Here is an 18,564-nt window from a genome sequence, read left to right as displayed (position 1 = left end):
TGGTTTAATTTTCTTATGGTTATGTTGCTGTCCTTTGGTGCACATCATATGAGCGCGCGCGTGGATCACACCATAGGTTAGTTGTATGTTGATAGGACTATGTATTGGAGGGCAAGAGTGACAGAAGCTTCTACCTAGCATAGAAATTGATGCATACGGGATTGAAGGGGGACCAATATAACTTAATAATATGGTTGGGTTTTACCTTAATGAACGTTAGTAGTTGCGGATGCTTGCTAATAGTTCCAATCATAAGTGCATAGAATTCGTAGTCAGGGATGGCATGCTAGCAGTGGTCTCTCCCACATAAAACTTGCTATCGGTCTAGTAAAGTAGTCAATTGCTTAGGGACAATTTCGCAACTCCTACCACCACTTTTCCACACTCTCTATATTTACTTTATTGTGTTTTTATCTAAACAGCCCCTAGTTTTTATTTACGTGCTCTTTATTATGTTGCAAACCTATCCAAAAACACCTACAAAGTACTTCTAGTTTCATACTTGTTCTAGGTAAAACAAACGTTAAGCGTGCGTAGAGCTGTATCGGTGGTCAATAGAACTTGAGGGAATATTTGTTCTACCTTTAGCTCCTCGTTGGGTTCGACACTCTTACTTATCGAAAGAAGATACAATTGATCCCCTATACTTGTGGGTTATCAAGACCTTTTTCTGGCGCCGTTGCCGGGGAGCCATAGCGTGGGGTGAATATTCTCGTGTGTGCTTGTTTGCTTTATCACTAAGTAATTTTTATTTGCTGTTCTTAGTTGTTCTTTATCTTTATTTATGAGTAGGAAGCACAAAATACCAAAAAAATTAGTTGTACCTACTGAACCAATGGTTGAAGAACCACTCAAAATCTATCACACTCCTGAAGCTTTTTACTTGGATCATCTTCGATCCCTATGTGCTCGTGCTGAAACCCCAACTAGCTTAGTTGAGGGCAAATCTTTAGATAAGCATGCTTATTATGTGCGACATCGTATATCTGAAAAAGGGAAACGTTTACTGGATCAAATTCATCGTTTGCAATGCTATGCTTGAAATTTATGTGAAATATATGATGTTACTTGTTGTTCTGAAAACCCTAAGAAACACCTTCCCTACCAATGTGAGTTTATTGATAATGATTTCGTATCTTGGTATGCTAAGTGTGTTTATAATTACTATGATATTCAACAAATTGAAGAATTTGTTGCTTTTAAGGGTGCTTATGAAATTGCTTCTTTGATTGTAACGTATGATGCTACTCTTTACAAATCTAAATTTTTTGCCATAATTAAATATTGTTATGATAATTATGCTTCTAATGCCTATGTTAAACTATCGGAGTAAATGGCCACGGGTAGCCTAACCGACTACCCATGGTTCTTCAAAAATTATCAGGCTGATTGAGCCTTCAAGCGTTCGAAGCATTGGGCCGACTTCCCCTGGCCGACTACCGCAAGGGCCGGCTCTCCAAAGGCGACCCGGCCCCGATAACCTTCCCCAAGATGGTTGCGAGATGGCCGACTCCAGGAAGCCGGCGCCAAGAGGACCGACTTCCAAGAGCCAGCCATGAAGCGCGCTGACTCCACAAAGCCGGCCAAGACCGCACCCACCAAAACTACACCCACATAACGGTGACAAGACGGGGTGTGGCCACAGTGCGGCCCACTACCCCCGAAGCCCGAGGCCGGCATGGCCACAGGACGCCGTACGGGTCAGCCATCTCCTGTCCGGCTCGGCACTGTAGCCATGCTGGCCTCAACGTCATCCACGACAGACGCCAGTACGGCCCGCGGGCGGCGGGCCCCTTTAGCCAGAGAGAGGCGCGAAGGCGGCCCGGCCTCCCCCAGTCGGCCAAGGGCGTAGCCGGCCCCCAGAAGCCGGCTACCCCCCTCCCTCGAAGCATGTGCCACATTAAGGAGACAAGACGAGGTAAGGCTACAGTGAGAGCCCTCGAGGCGGCACACTGTTGCCATGCTTACCTCGACGAAGCCCTCGTCATCAGGGACGAGGCTATAGTAAGCAGCCGCCGACAAGACCCCTAGGCAGTGGGGCCAGCCTGTCGACCAAGAGGCCGGCAGCTGGCGGGAACCACCAGTCGGCAGGCCCCAACGGCCGGCAGAGAAGCCGGCGAGCACAGACACTGACGACTGGGACCCGCGCCTAGCCGGATTACAATTGTACCCCCGGGGGGTAGGCCTATATAAACCCCCCGGGGCACCCATGCAAAGGGTTGGCTTCTTAGAGTTACACACACACCATATAGAGAGGGAAGTGAGAGCTAGCCTTGCTCTTCTTCTCCCTTGAACCCGACAGCTCTAGGAGCATTTGTAGCTACTCTTCTGATCTAGTGATCATGCGGAGACCCCGCAGAGCAGGACTAGGGGTGTTATCTCCACGGAGAGCCCCGAACCTGGGTAAGATTCGCCGGCGTGCATGTCTTCGCCTCATCCCGTTTCCAGGCACCGGCGACGTCTTACTGGCTCCCACCATGATAAGCCACCCGTTGGCATATGTCGCACCTACCACCCGACATAAACCATATATTTAGGACTCCCCCGTTGTCAAGAAGAGAATAATATTTTGCAGGAGTCTATGGAAGAAGGAATTGATGAAACTGTGAGCTCATTGGATGAAAAAGATGATGAGGAGAGCGAAGAACAAAAGGAGGAAGAGCGGATTAGCTACCCGTGCCCACCTTCTAATGAGAGTAACTCTTCAACTCATACATTGTTTAATTTCCCTTCGTGTTTACCGAACGATGATTGCTATGATGATTATTATGATCCCGTTGATTCTCTTGAAACATCCATTTTTGCTGAACTTGATACTTGCTATGCTTGTGGCCAAGATGCCAATATGAATTATGCTTATGGAGATGAACTTTCTATAGTTCCTTATTTAAACATGAAATTGTTGCTATTGCACCCACGCATGATAGTCCTATTATCTTTTTGAATTGTCCCGACCACACTATATCGGAGAAGTTTGCCCTTATTAAGGATTATATTGAAGGGTTGCGTTTTACTACTACACATGATGATTTCGATGAATATAATATGCATGTGCTTGCTGCTCCTACTTGCAATTATTATGAGAGAGGAACTACATCCCCGCCTCTTTATGTTCTAACACGAAAAAATTGCAAGAAACTGCTTATGCTATGTATTGGCCTTTACTATGTGTGCATGAATTGTTCTTTTATGACATGTCGATGCATAGGAAGAGAGTTAGACTTCGTCCTTGCTTGATATATGTTGCTTTGTGCTCACTACTAAATTCCAAATCATTGCTAATTAAAATTGGCTTTGATATACCTTGGGATCTGGGTGGATTCATTACTTGAGCACTATATGCATAGCTTAATGGCTTTAAAAAAAGAACAGCCAGGGAGACAACCCAGAAGTTTTAGAGAGTCATTTATTTCTGTTGAGTGCTTTTATGTAGTTTAAAACAAAAAAAAATAGAGGAACCCAAAACTTTTCAAAAAGAAAAGTGAAAGTGAGATAGACGAGCATTGTGAAAGTGGGGGACGTCCTTGAACTTTGTTCATGCCCATGGGAACTTTGTGAATCTTAATTACAGAAACTTTTAAACAAAAATAATTATCCCCTTGTACAATTCCATTGTATTATAAAAATAATGTGCCAAGGTTTGCCTTTAGGATATTTACAATGCTTGTTGGTTTGTGCGGTGCAGGATAGAAACTTTGGCTGTAGTGCGCGATTTTACATTTTTTACTGGAACATCAAATGGTTCTGAAACTTTTTGCACTGTCTTTCTATACAAATGTTTTATTTTTCCTAATTTTTACAGAATGTTTAAACTATCAGAAGTATGGTGAATGTTCAGATTATTACAGACTGTTCTGTTTTAGACAGATTCTGTTTTTGATGCATAGTTTGCTTGTTTTGATGAAACTATCAATTCCTATCAGTGGATTAAGCTATGGAAAAATTATATTACAGTAGCTACAATGCAAAAACAAAATATGAATTGATTTTAAACAGTACTTAGAGTAGTGATTTGCTTTATTATACTAACGGATCTAACCGAGTTTTCTATTGAAGTTTTGTGTGGATGAAGTGTTCGAGGATCGAGGAGGTCTCGATGTGAGAAGAAGGAAGAGAGGCAAGAGCTCAAGCTTGGGGATGCCCGAGGCACCCCAAGTAAATATTCAAGGAGACTCAAGCGTCTAAGCTTGGGGATGCCCCAGAAGGCATCCCATCTTTCTTCAGCAAGTATCAGTATGTTTTCGGATTCGTTTCGTTCATGCGATATGTGCAAATCTTGGAGCGTCTTTTGCGTTTAGTTTTCACTTTTCTTTTATGCACCATGCTGGTAGGAGGTAGTCCTTGGTTGATTTATAGAATTCTCATTGCACTTCACTTATATCTTTTGAGTATGGCTTTATAGAATGCTTCATGTGCTTCACTTATATCATTTGAAGTTTGGATTGCCTGTTTCTCTTTATATAGAAAACCGCCATTTGTAGAATGCTCTTTTGCTTCACTTATATTTGTTAGAGCGTGGGCATATCTTTTGTAGAAAGAACTAAAATCTCTTGCTTCACTTATATCTATTTAGAGAGATGACAGGAATTGGTCATTCACATGGTTAGTCATAAAATCCTACATAAAACTTGTAGATCACTGAATATGATATGTTTGATTCCTTGCAATAGTTTTGCGATATAAAGATGGTGATATTAGAGTCATGCTAGTGGGTAGTTGTGGATTAGTAGAAATACTTGTGTTGAGGTTTGTGATTCCCGTAGCATGCACGTATGGTGAACCGTTATGTAACGAAGTCAGAGCATGAGGTATTTATTGATTGTCTTCCTTATGAGTGGCGGTCGGGGACGAGCGATGGTCTTTTCCTACCAATCTATCCCCCTAGGAGCATGCGCGTAGTACTTTGTTTCGATAGCTAATAGACTTCTGCAATAAGTATGTGAGTTCTTTATGACTAATGTTGAGTCCATGGATTATACGCACTCTCACCCTTCCATCATTGCTAGCCTTTTCGGTACCGTGCATTGCCCTTTCTCACCTCGAGAGTTGGTGCAAACTTCGCCGGTGCATCCAAACCTCGTGATATGATACGCTCTATCACACATAAGCCTCATTATATCTTCCTCAAAACAGCCACCATACCTATCTATCATGGCATTTCCATCGCCATTCCGAGATATATTGCCATGCAACTTCCATCATCATCATATACATGACTTCAGCATTTATTGTCATATTGCTTTGCATGATCGTAAGATAGCTAGTATGATGTTTTCATGGCTTGTCCGTTTTTTGATGTCATTGCTATGCTAGATCATTGCACATCCCGGTACACCGCCGGAGGCATTCATATAGAGTCATATCTTTGTTCTAGTATCGAGTTGTAATATTGAGTTGTAAGTAAATAAAAGTGTGATGATCATCATTATTAGAACGTTGTCCCATGTGAGGTTATAAAAATAAAACAGGCCAAAGAAGCCCAAATTAAAAAAAAGAGGCCAAAGAAGCCCACCAAAAAAAGAGAGAAATAAAAAAAATGAGAGAAAAAGAGAGAAGGGGCAATGTTACTATCCTTTTAACACACTTGTGCTGCTACCATGTTCTTCATATAGAGAGTCTCTTGAGTTATCACTTTCCTATACTAGTGGGAATTTTCATTATAGAAGTTGGCTTGTATATTCCGATGGTGGGCTTCCTCAAATGCCCGAGGTCTTCATGAGCAAGCAAGTTGGATGCACACCCACTTAGTTTCAGTTTGAGCTTTCATACACTTATAGCTCTAGTGCATCCGTTGCATGGCAATCCCTACTCCTCACATTGACATCAATTGATGGGCATCTCCATAGCCCGTTGATTAGCCGTGTCGATGTGAGACTTTCTCCTTTTTGTCTTCTATACACAACCTCCACCATCATATTCTATTCCACCTATAGTGCTATGTCCATGGCTCACGCTCATGTATTGCGTGAAAGTTGAAAATGTTTGAGAACATCAAAATTATGAAACAATTGCTTGGCTTGTCATCGGGGTTGTGCATGATTTGCACATTTTTTGTGGTGAAGATGGAGCATAGCCAGACCATATGATTTTGTAGGGATAACTTTCTTTGGCCATGTTATTTTGAAAAGACATGATTGCTTTATTAGTAGGCTTGAAGTATTATTGTTTTTATGTCAAATGATAGACTATTGCTTTGAATCACTCGTGTCTTAATATTCATGCCATGATTAGATACATGATCAAGATTATTCTAGGTAGCATTCCACATCAAAAATTATCTTTTTTATCATTTACCTACTCGAGCACGAGCAGGAATTAAGCTTGATGATGCTGATACGTGTCCGTCGTATCTATAATTTTTTATTGTTCCATGCCAATATTATCCAACTTTCATATATTTTTTGGCAACTTTTTATACTATTTTGGGACTAACATATTGATCCAGTGCCCAGTGCCAGTTCCTGTTTGTTGCATGTTTTATGTTTCGCAGAAACCCCATATCAAATGGAATCCAAACGGGATAAAAATGGACGAAGAATATTTTTGGAATATTTGGAAAATATGGGAAGAAGAATCAATGTGAGACGGTGCCCGAGGGGGCACGAGGCAGGGGGCGCGCCCCATCCCCTGGGCGCGCCCCTGACCCTCGTGGGCCCCGCGTAAGGCAGTTGCTGCTCTTCTTTGGCCGCAAGAAAGCGAATTTTGGAGAAAAATCTGGGCGAAGGTTTAAATCCAATCGGAGTTACGGATCTCCATATATATACGAAACGGTGAAAGGGCAGAAGAAGGAGAGCACAGGAACAGAGAGAGACAGATAGACAGATCCAATCTCGGAGGGGCTCTCGCCCCTCCCATGCCATGGAGGCTAAGGACCAGAGGGGAAACCCTTCTCCCATCTAGGGAGGAGGTCAAGGAAGAAGAAGAAGAAGGGGGCCCCTCTCCGCCTCTCTTCCGGTGGCGCCCGAACGCTGTCGTGGCCACTGACGGTGTGCTGGACTAGGGGGTACTCACCACGTCATCACCCGATCTGTTAGATTGGGCCGAGGACCCCGATGGCCATATACTCTTGGGCCAGTTCAGACAGCTGCCGCATATAAGGAAGATTCCACAAGACTTGGCGATCAAGACAAGGACTCCTCCTCACCGGCGTATTCGGCTAGGACTCTTGTTATCCTAGGCCTCTGGTGCATTATATAAACCGAGGCCAGGCTAGTCCGTAGGACAACAACAATCATAATCATAGGCTAGCTTCTAGGGTTTAGCCTCTACGATCTCGTGGTAGATCAATTCTTGTAATACTCATATCATCAAGATCAATCAAGCAGGAAGTAGGGTATTACCTCCATCGAGAGGGCCCAAACCTGGGTAAACATCGTGTCCCCCGTCTCTTGTTACCATCCACCTCAGACGCACAGTTCGGGACCCCCCTACCCGAGATCCGCTGGTTTTGACACCGACATTGGTGCTTTCATTGAGAGTTCCGTTGTGTGATCGGCAAAAGGATCAATGGCTCGACTGTAGATCGACTGCGACGTCGGCTTCTTCGTCACCGGCTCGGCTGGTCACCTTGGCTGGACCGAGGACTGCGCCCTACCTCCGATCGTCATGTTCGGATGAGGGCCTTCATCAACATCAACTCCGATCTTTATCAAGATCATGGAGGAATCATCCGGGGGGCCCGGGGGCTCAACGTCAACATTGCCCTCGGGCGACCGTGCTGTTTTTCTGGACAGCGAACTTGTATCCGCCGCCATTGCCTCCTCAAGTGTCGTTTTAACGATTGCTTCGGTGGAATTGTGCGGAATTGAGTCTACAACAACCCTGGAAAATTTCGTCGAGTTTCGATGGAGGAATCTCTGGCAATCCGCGATATACCGGAGCCCTGTCAAATCTGGACGAGTTTAGAGCGTGGTGTCCAGCTTCTAGCTCGGACGTCCTTTGGAAGATCCAACCGTTGATCGGCTGCGGAATTCCTATATCTACCACCCTTCAAAATTTCAGCTCGATCCGACCGTCCAAACTTCGGGAACCTTCTGATTAGTGCATCACTTTTCGGATCTGTTTTCTGCGCGAAAACGAACCCAACCCGAGTTTGTGTTTTTTATGAACGGGATTTCGGACATCCTTTTTGAAGGATGTTTTGTATGGGGTATTGTGTTTTGTTCCCGAACACATCCCACTAAATTTAAAATCTTTTGAACATGATCTTCACCATCATTCTGGTGTCAAACCAATCCGGCAATATTGTTCCAAGGCTGCCGACCTGCGCTAGACACGTCGTCGCTTTGCTAAGCCAAGCTCAACTTCTTCGGATCATCATCTCGGCAAGCCGAACAAGAGTTCGGCATCGCGAAGGATAAATCATCACCAACATCGCCGCCCCACGGATTACACGGAGCGGGCACACCGGCATCGCCGCATGGTCATTTCATCAAGCTGACATTGACCACGTCACGACCTACATCGGCAGGGCCGCACTGTTGCTCCTTCCAGCCAGTGTCCATCACGCCGACCTACTTCGAATCATCGGCTGACATTGAGGCTTCGACATCTCGGCTGGACCGGGGGCTTCGCCATCTCTTCATCAACCTACTCCGGAGACTTCGGCGTCACCAGCCGACCAGCTCCGTCACGTTAGCTGGACCGAGGGCTTTGCCTCGGCGAGCCAACCTTTGCCAGCATCGCCATGCCGTCGCTTTATCGCCCATCAGGCAATGGGTGTGCGGATCGAGTCCCAATTTTGGGAATCACCTTTCTTCGGATTGCTACAACAAATAAACCAGGTGCTATTAATCCTAGTATTTTTTGCTTGTTTGGGTTCATTTTTCCCAAGGAATTATTACTCTAGTTTGTCCATCATATGTACGCAGGTTTATCAAATGATGGCCGCATTAACGACGGTCGCATGGTGATTCGGTCAGTTTTCGTACATAGTCTGGCGAACGCCGCATCCGGAACTCGGACCGACCTGTGAATTCAGGCTTTGCCACGCCTTTACCGCATCACGCCGACGCCCTGCATCGACATTGACTTCGGCGCCAGGCCATATTTCTTTTATTACTCACTTTGCATAAATTATTTATTATGCAATGATTTTTTTTATTATTACTATTATCTCCGGTTTGCACTATTTTTTGTGCACAGGAAAATGATCCGGGTTGGGCAGTATCGTCAACTCGGTGTACTGACATACCATGTCACCTCGGCTGGACGGGGGGCTTCGTCAACACTTCATTACCCCATGCCGGGGACTTCGGCATCACTCTGCCGGCCTGCATTGACCGTGCTATGTCACCACTTTAGAGTGCCGAGCTCTTCGCTCCGCCACCTCGGGACCGGCTTGGGGGATGGAACCTTATCCCGCATCAAGCTCGGACCGTGTCATCAATACCGAACACATTAACCAGCTAAGTTTCCTTCATGCTCAAAGTTTTAAATTTTTAACTTGTGTTCGGTTCGACCAAGCATTATACTTTCTTGGAAAAAAGTTGCTTGTAAAAAATCTCCTTGTCAAAACTTTGTTTGTGACACACAAATTCCAATACCCCGTTTACTTGGGGGCTTCCTTTATGAAGCCTTTCCTCTTGCAAATGATTACACTTGTACGGCTTCGTTCCTTGTTCGTGTATTATGCCACAATATGCACCATGTTGACTTAAGCGATTTGCATGCTGGGTTTGCCTCGCTCCTGTGTTTACCCCTACGTTCCCGATTGTTCGGCTAGGGAGTAAAGGGAGCACCTCTGCGATTGTCACGATCGGGTCATCCGAGCCGGACCTCAGACTGGGTGAAGCCGAAAGCTAGCGCTCTTATTGTTTTCAATTATGGTCGGCACACAACGGAACTCATGAGTACAAAAAATCTATAGCACAAGTCTCATAGTAGCAATGAGCAACCGAAGAAAGGTATCGCTGGGGGTACTATTTTCTTCGAAGATGCTTCTTACATTTCGTTAGTAATATAGCATAAGTTCCCTGAGCAAGCTTTGTCTGTTACAGCCTTATGGCCTGATTGCCTGGTTATCGGAAACACCGTCGATATTCTCGACAGGTGGAGTACATAACACTTTTCGGCTCTTGACCGAAGAGGGAGAAGCCGACGGTCGGTTAAGACGCGTTTAAAGTTCGGGTGAACACATGTATGATATAAGTACTTCGGTACATAGAATCATTATACATAAAATTCTTTTACCCAAGTCACTTGGGGGCTCTTAAATTTATATGAGCCGTTTTATAATAAGTGTTCTTCTTCTTAGTCGTTGCAAAGTTTTTTTATTATTATTATTATTTATCACTCCTTTTTTCGACACGAGTGTGTGGTCACTAGCCGGGGAGCCTAATTTCCCTCTCAAAGCCGCTAGAGTTTAGTTTGCTAAACTGGCCTAATGAGAAGTACTCCGCCTTCGGGATAGGAGGTTGAAGCCGTAGGCTGACCCACTTGAAGTCTTTGGATAGGATGTGTCATGTTAAAGCACGACAGAAGCACTTTTTTTTTCTAAAGTCCAATTTTCAGATTGGCACCGAACACTTGATCTTGTTCGAACGTCAGGTGTTCTGTGATGTTTTTTGGTTTTCCAAGCCTATGGCACTTTTAAACTATTTGTGTGTTTCCAGCATTAGTCCCGTAGTGCAATGCCGGACACCTTTAGAGATTCGGCAAAAACATTCTCGGATATTGCCATATATGCATCGGTTTCGAATTGTGTCTTCGGTCAATAGTTGGGTTGCCCGGCTCCTGTGCTTGCCTCCTACGTTCCGCTTTGTTCGGCTAGGTGTGCAAAGGAGGAACCACTGCGATTGTGCTTCCAGCTCGCATGGTAAAGCACCTTAGTGGAGAAAGCCGAAAACTGACTGTCACAATAGGCGTAAACTGGTCAGCGATCCGATGACTATGTTAAATGACAGGCCGTTCATAACATTGGCTGAAGTGTTTACGGCTTGACCTCGGCTGTCGCCGAACACTAACCGGGGGCTCATAGCTAGCTTCCCTAGTATAAAGCTCCTATGACTAAGCGAAAGTTATAAAGCCCGCATATCTGATTGCCTCGTTTCCGCTAACACAACCGCCTTCGGGCACCGAGACGTCGGCTAAGGGTTGTTTTGTTATTGCGGAAACACCCTGCGTAGTATCTACCAAGGGGTAGAAGCCGACGATGGGCCACTTTGAACTGATAAACGGTCGCAATGGAGTCAAAACAATGATGTAAAGTACTTGGATACATAGAATCATTACACATAATCTGTGATTTTACTCTGGATATCGATCCTTAATTCGGCCGCTCGTGCCCACATTAAGGCTCGGGGGCTACTGGGCTCTGCGCTCATTATTTACAAATATTAAAGGGGCACATCGATCCCCTGATCTGGTGTTGCTACCCGACCAGTGTCTCGGGGGCTACTGCATTGCCTATTCAATGTAGAAAATTCAAAGGGCTCAGTGTTTGGCTTGATCGAACTATGGGAAAGCGCGTCTTCGGACAACAATAAGTACCATATGGACCTATCTAGCATCAAGCTAATATATCACGACGACTTCTCATGACCCTCTCTCAGGGGCCCATCCGCTGATCATTATTATTTCTAATATATTACCCTGCGTTTTTATTCCTATGTATGCTGCCGAGCTAGGAGTTGATCCTCAGGCCGATTTCGCGCATCGGCCAGAGTCTCAGGGGCTACTGGGAGCAGCGGTTTCATGTTTTCCTTCAGGTCCATCTCGGGTTTTAGACTGATACACACTTTGAGGGCTACTGGATATACATATACTGGCTACATACCTCGGCAGAGAATAAACTGCACCAGTCAAAAATATTCACAAAAAATCAGCCCGCTGTTGGGTGGTGCACCACCACAGAAGCGGTCCGGCATAAAGCTCGGGCGCCAGTGGCTGGCTCCATAGAGGGCATTTCCGGCATTAAGCTCGGCTAAACTCCTTCAACTTTTTTGAACCAAGGTGATCTATGACACCTCGGATATAGTCCGGCGTTGGAGCTTGGACACAGTCCGGCGTTGGTGCTTGGCTGCAAAGGATGCCTCGAATGCAGTCCGGTGTTGGGGCTCGGATGCAAGAGGACACCGCCGCACGGGAACAACTTCAAACCCGAGGCGTGGCATAAAAATAACAAGGCATTGATAAAGGCCGAAGACTTAAAGGGCTCCTCGGATACCCGACGTATAAACTCATCAGATTTAGCTCGGCAATCCTCAAGATAGATGATGGGAAAATTTGTTGAACCAGTTTTCAAGACTGACGACCGAAGATGAAGAACAGTTCAAAAGAATCGAGGAGCGTCCCTACCTTGAAGACCGGTTCAGGGGGCTACTGACGGTGTCATGGACTAGGGGGTACTCACCACGTCATCTCCCGATCTGTTAGATTGGGCCGAGGACCCCCATGGCCGTATACTCATGGGCCAGTTTGGACAGCTGCCACATACAAGGAAGATTCCACAAGACTTGGCGATCAAGACAAGGACTACTCCCCACCGGCGTATTCGGCTAGGACTCTTGTTATCCTAGGTCTCTGGTGCATTATATAAACCGAGGCTAGGCTAGTCCGTAGGACAACAACAATCATAATCATAGGCTAGCTTCTAGGGTTTAGCCTCTACAATCTCGTGGTAGATCAACTCTTGTAATACTCATATCATCAAGATCAATCAAGCAGGAAGTAGGGTATTACCTCCATCGAGAGGGCCCGAACCTGGGTAAACATCATGTCCCCCGCCTCCTGTTACCACCCGCCTTAGACGCACAGTTCGGGACCCCCTACCCGAGATCCACCGGTTTTGACACCGACAGCCACCATCATCATCACCGCGATCTTCACCAACACCTCCGCCATCTTCACCAACATCTCCATCACCTTCCCACCTCTATCTACAGGGGTCCACTCTCTCGCAACCCGCTGTACCCTCTACTTGGACATGGTGCTTTATACTTCATATTATTATCCAATGATGTGTTGCCATCCTATGATGTCTGAGTAGATTTTCGTTGTCCTTTCGGTGATTGATGAATTGCTATGATTGGTTTAATTTGCTTGTGGTTATGTTGCTGTCCTTTGGTGCCCATCATATGAGCGCGCGCGTGGATCACACCATAGGGTTAGTTGTATGTTGATAGGACTATGTATTGGAGGTCAAGAGTGACAGAAGCTTCTACCTAGCATAGAAATTGATGCATACGGGATTGAAGGGGGACCAATATAACTTAATGCTATGGTTGGGTTTTACCTTAATGAACGTTAGTAGTTGCGGATGCATGCTAATAGTTCCAATCATAAGTGAGGGACAATTTCGCAACTCCTACCACCATTTTTCCACACTCGCTATATTTACTTTATTGTTCTTTTATCTAAACAACCCCTAGTTTTTATTTACGTGCTCTTTATTATCTTGCAAACCTATCCAAAAACACCTACAAAGTACTTCTAGTTTCATACTTGTTCTAGGTAAACCGAACGTTAAGCGTGCGTAGAGTTGTATCGATGGTCGATAGAACTTGAGGGAATATTTGTTCTACCTTTAGCTCCTCGTTGGGTTCGACACTCTTACTTATCGAAAGAGGCTACAATTGATCCCCTATACTTGTGGGTTATCAATGTGCTAAGTATTTCACCATGATGTTGGACGGAACGGCTCGTAACTGGTTGAAAGGGTTGCCTGGTAACTCCATTGGTTCATGGGCTGAATTAAAGTCCCGTTTCATTCAGAATTTCTAGGATACATGCAAGTAGCCCATGTCAATTCTTGATTTAGACACTTGTGTCCAGGGCGAAGGAGAGTCAACGACCCATTGGGTGCGCCGGATCTCAACCATTATTCACTCCTCACACAGTATTAACATCGGCTCAGCTGTCCTCATGTTAGAGAAAAATGGTTGTTTCCTTCCCCTTAAGCAGAAGCTGGGGCGGCTTAAGCGCCACTTTAATGATATGGGGGAGCTCATGGCGACTCTCGTCAAGTACGCCGACTCGGATAGTACCAAGGATCCAGAATCTGGTGAGGAGAAGGCTGGAAAGGGGAAGAAAAACGGCAAGGGGCAGCAACAGAATACGACGGGTCAAGGTAACAATGGTAAGCGCAAGCACACAGGTGGTGGCTCAGATTTTGTGGCTAACACTAATGTGCAGAAGAATGATCGCCGCCGCAAGGGAAGGTTCCAGCCCCAATCTACATGGTAAAGATCTAGTCTAGATGCGATGTTGAACGAGCCTTGCCCAAGGCATAGCCAGCCTGATAGACCGTCAACGCACATGTGGAAGGATTGTAGCATCATGAGGGAGTACAGGAATTACAACCTCAACCAGAACGACAATAATGGTAATGGCCCGCACGGCGGGGCAGGCTCTGGCTCTCACGGACATGGCTTTGGAGGCGGCGATTCAAGTTTCGGTTTTCAAGGACAGGGTGGTCAAGGGGCTTTAACTAGCAGTCCAACCAGGGTAATCAGCAGCAGCAGTCAGGAAGTCAGAGCAACCCAAAACAGTTGAATAGTGGACAGTATCATGTGTTCACCACGAGTTTATGCAAACGAGACCGGAAGATTCATAAACGGGCGGTGAACGCAGCTGAGCCAGCGATTCCTCGTTATCTGCGATGGTCTGAACATCCTATTCTTTGGAGTCGTGAGTGTCGGTGTCAAAACCTGCGGATCTCGGGTAGGGGGTCCCGAACTGTGCGTCTAAGGCGGATGGTAACAGGAGGCGGGGGACACAATGTTTACCCAGGTTCAGGCCCTCTTGACGGAGGTAATACCCTCCTTCCTACTTGATTGATCTTGATGATATGATTATTACAAGAGTTGATCTACCACGAGATCGTTGAGGCTAAACCCTAGAAGCTAGCCTATGATTATGATTGTTGTTGTCCTACGGACTAGCCTGGCCTCGGTTTATATAATGGACCAGAGGCCGAGGATAACAAGAGTCCTAGCCGAATACGCCGGTGGGGAGGAGTCCTTGTCTTGATCGCCAAGTCTTGTGGAATCTTCCTTGTATGTGGCAGCTGTCCGAAGTGGCCCATGAGTATACGGCCATGGGGGTCCTCGGCCCAATCTAACAGATCGGGAGATGACGTCGTGAATACCCCCTAGTCTAGGACACCGTCAGTAGCCCCTGAACCGGTCTTCAAGTTAGGAACGCTCCTCGATTCTTCCGAACTGTTCTTCATCTTCGGTCGTCGGTCTTGAAAACTGGTTCAACAAATTTTCCCATCATCTGTCTTGAGGATTGTCGAGCTAAATCTGACGAGTTTATACGTCGGGTATCTGAGGAGCCCTTTAAGTCTTCGGCCTTTATCAATGCCTTGTTATTTTTATGCCACGCCTCGGGTTTGAAGTTGTTCCCGTGCGGCGGTGCCCTCTTGCATCCGAGCCCCAACACCGGACTACATTCGAGGTATCCTTTGCAGCCAAGCACCAACGCCGGACGGTGTCCAAGCTCCAACGCCGGACTATATCTGAGGTGTCATAGATCACCTTGGTTCAAAAAAGTTGAAGGGGTTTAGTCGAGCTTAATGCCGGAAATGCCCTCTATGGAGCCAGCCACTGGTGCCCGAGCTTTATGCCGGACTGCTTCCGAGGTGGTGCACCACCCGACAGCGGGCTGATTTTTTGTGAATATTTTTGACTGGTGCAGTTTATTCTCTATCGAGGTATATAGCCAGTATATGTATATCCAGTAGCCCTCAAGGTGTGTATCAGTCTAAAACCCGAGATGCACCTGAAGGAAAACATGAAACCGCTGCTCCCAGTAGCCCCTGAGACTCAGGCCGATGCGCGAAATCGGCCTGAGGATCAACTCCTAGCTCGGCAGCATACATAGGAATAAAAACGCAGTGTAATATATTAGAAATAATAATGATCAGCGGACGGGCCCCTGAGAGAGGGTCATGAGAAGTCGCTGTGATATATTAGCTTGATGCCAGATAGGTCCATATGGTACTTATTGTTGTCCGAAGACGCGCTTTCCCATAGTTCGATCAAGCCGAACACTGAGCCCTTTGAATTTTCTACATTCAATAGGCAATGCAGTAGCCCCTGAGACACTGGTCGGGTGGCAACACCAGATCAGGGGATCGATGTGCCCCTTTAATATTTGTAAATAATGAGCGCAGAGCCCAGTAGCCCCCGAGCCTTAATGTGGGCACGAGTGGCCGAATTAAGGATCGATATCAGAGTAAAATCATAGATTATGTGTAATGATTCTATGTATCCAAGTACTTTACATCATTGTTTTGACTCCATTGCGACCGTTTATCAGTTCAAAGTGGCCCATCGTCGGCTTCTACCCCTTTGTAGATACTACGCAGGGTGTTTCCGCAATAACAAAACAACCCTTAGCCGACGTCTCGGTGCCCAAAGGCGGTTGTGTTAGCGGAAACGAGGCAATCAGATATGCGGGCTTTATAACTTCCGCTTAGTCATAGGAGCTTTATACTGGGGAAGCTAGCTATGAGCCCCCGGTTAGTGTTCGGCGACAGCCGAGGTCAAGCCGTAAACACTTCAGCCAATGTTATGAACGGCCCGTCATTTAACATAGTCATCGGATAGCTGACCAGTTTACGCCTATTGTGACAGTCAGTTTTCGGCTTTCTCCACTGAGGTGCTTAACCATGCGAGCTGGAAGCACAATCGCAGTGGTTCTACCTTTGCACACCTAGCCGAACAAAGCGGAACATAGGAGGCAAGTATAGGAGCCGGGCAACCCAACTATTGACCGAAGACACAATTCGAAACCGATGCATATATGGCAATATCCGAGAATGTTTTTGCTGAATCTCTAAAGGTGTCCGGCATTGCACTACGAGACTAATGCTGGAAACACACAAATAGTTTAAAAGTGCCATAGGCTTGGAAAACCAAAAAAGGTCAGTGAAAACCTGACGTCCGAACAAGATCAAGTGTTCGGTGCCAATCTGAAAATTGGACTTTAGAAAAAAAAAGTGCTTCTGTCGTGCTTTAACATGACACATCCTATCTAAAGACTTCAAGCGGGTCAGCCTACGGCTTCAACCTCCTATCCTGAAGGCGGAGTACTGCTCATTAGGCCAGTTTAGAAAACTAAACTCTAGCGGCTTTGAGAAGGAAATTAGGCTCCCCGGCTAGTGACCACACACTCGTGTCGAAAAAAGGAGTGATAAATAATAATAAAAAACTTTGCAACGACTAAGAAGAAGAACACTTATTACAAAACGGCTCATATGAATTTAAGAGCCCCCAAGTGACTTGGGTAAAAGAATTTTATGTATAATGATTCTATGTGCCGAAGTACTTATATCATATCTGTGTTCGCCCGAACTTTAAATGTGTCTTAACCGACCGTCGGCTTCTCCCTCTTCGGTCAAGAGCCGAAAAGTGTTATGTACTCCACCTGTCGAGAATATCGACGGTGTTTCCGATAACCAGGCAATCAGGTCATAAGGCTGTAACAGACAAAGCGCGCTCTGGGAACTTATGCTATATTACTGACGAAATGTAAGAAGCATCTTCGAAGAAAATAGTACCCCCGCCGATACCTTTCTTCGGTTGCTCATTGCTACTATGAGACTTGTGCAATAGATTTTTGTACTCATGAGTTCCGTTGTGTGCCGACCATAATTGAAAACAATAAGAGCGCTAGCTTTCGGCTTCACCCAGTCTGAGGTCCGGCTCGGATGACCCGATCGTGACAATCGCAGAGGTGCTCCCTTTACTCCCTAGCCGAACAATCGGGAACGTAGGGGTAAACACAGGAGCGAGGCAAACCCAGCTTGCAAATCTCTTAAGTCAACATGGTGCATATTGTGGCGTAATGCACGAACAAGGAATGAAGCCGTACAAGTGTAATCATTTGCAAGAGAAAAGGCTTCATAAAGGAAGCCCCCAAGTAAATGGGGTATTTGAATTTATGTGTCACAAACAAAGTTTTGACAAGGAGATTTTTGACAAACAACTTTTTTCCAAAAAAGTTTAATGCTTGGTCGAACCGAACACAAGTTAAAAATTTAAAACTTTGAGCATGAAGGAAACTTAGCTGGTTAATGTGTTCGGTATTGATGACGCGGTCCGAGCTTGATGCGGGGTAATGTTCCATCTCCCAAGCCGGTCCCGAGGTGGCGGAGCGAAGAGCTCGGCGCTCTGAAGTGGTGACATAGCACGGCCAATGCAGGCCGGCAGAGTGATGCCGAAGTCCCCAGCATGGGGTAATGAAGTGTTGACGAAGCCCCCCGTCCAGCCGAGGTGACGTGGTATGTCAGTAGGCCGAGTTGACGATACTGCCCAACCCGGATCATTTTCCTGTGCACAAAAAATAGTGCAAACCGGAGATAATAGTAATAATAAAAAAATCGTTGCATAATAAATAATCTATGCAAAGTGAGTAATAAAAGAAATATGGCCTGGCGCCGAAGTCAATGTTGATGCAGGGCGTCGGCGTGATGCGGTAAAGGCGTGGCAAAGCCTGAATTCACAGGTCGATCCGAGTTCCGGATGCGGCGCTCGAACCACCATGCGACCGTCGTTAATGCGGCCACCATTTGATAGACCTGCGTACATATGTTGGACAAACCAGAGTAATAATTCC

This window comes from Aegilops tauschii, chromosome 2 (assembly GCF_002575655.3).
Source record: "Aegilops tauschii subsp. strangulata cultivar AL8/78 chromosome 2, Aet v6.0, whole genome shotgun sequence".
Lineage (NCBI taxonomy): Eukaryota > Viridiplantae > Streptophyta > Magnoliopsida > Poales > Poaceae > Aegilops > Aegilops tauschii.
Note: the sequence above shows the minus strand (reverse complement) of the source record.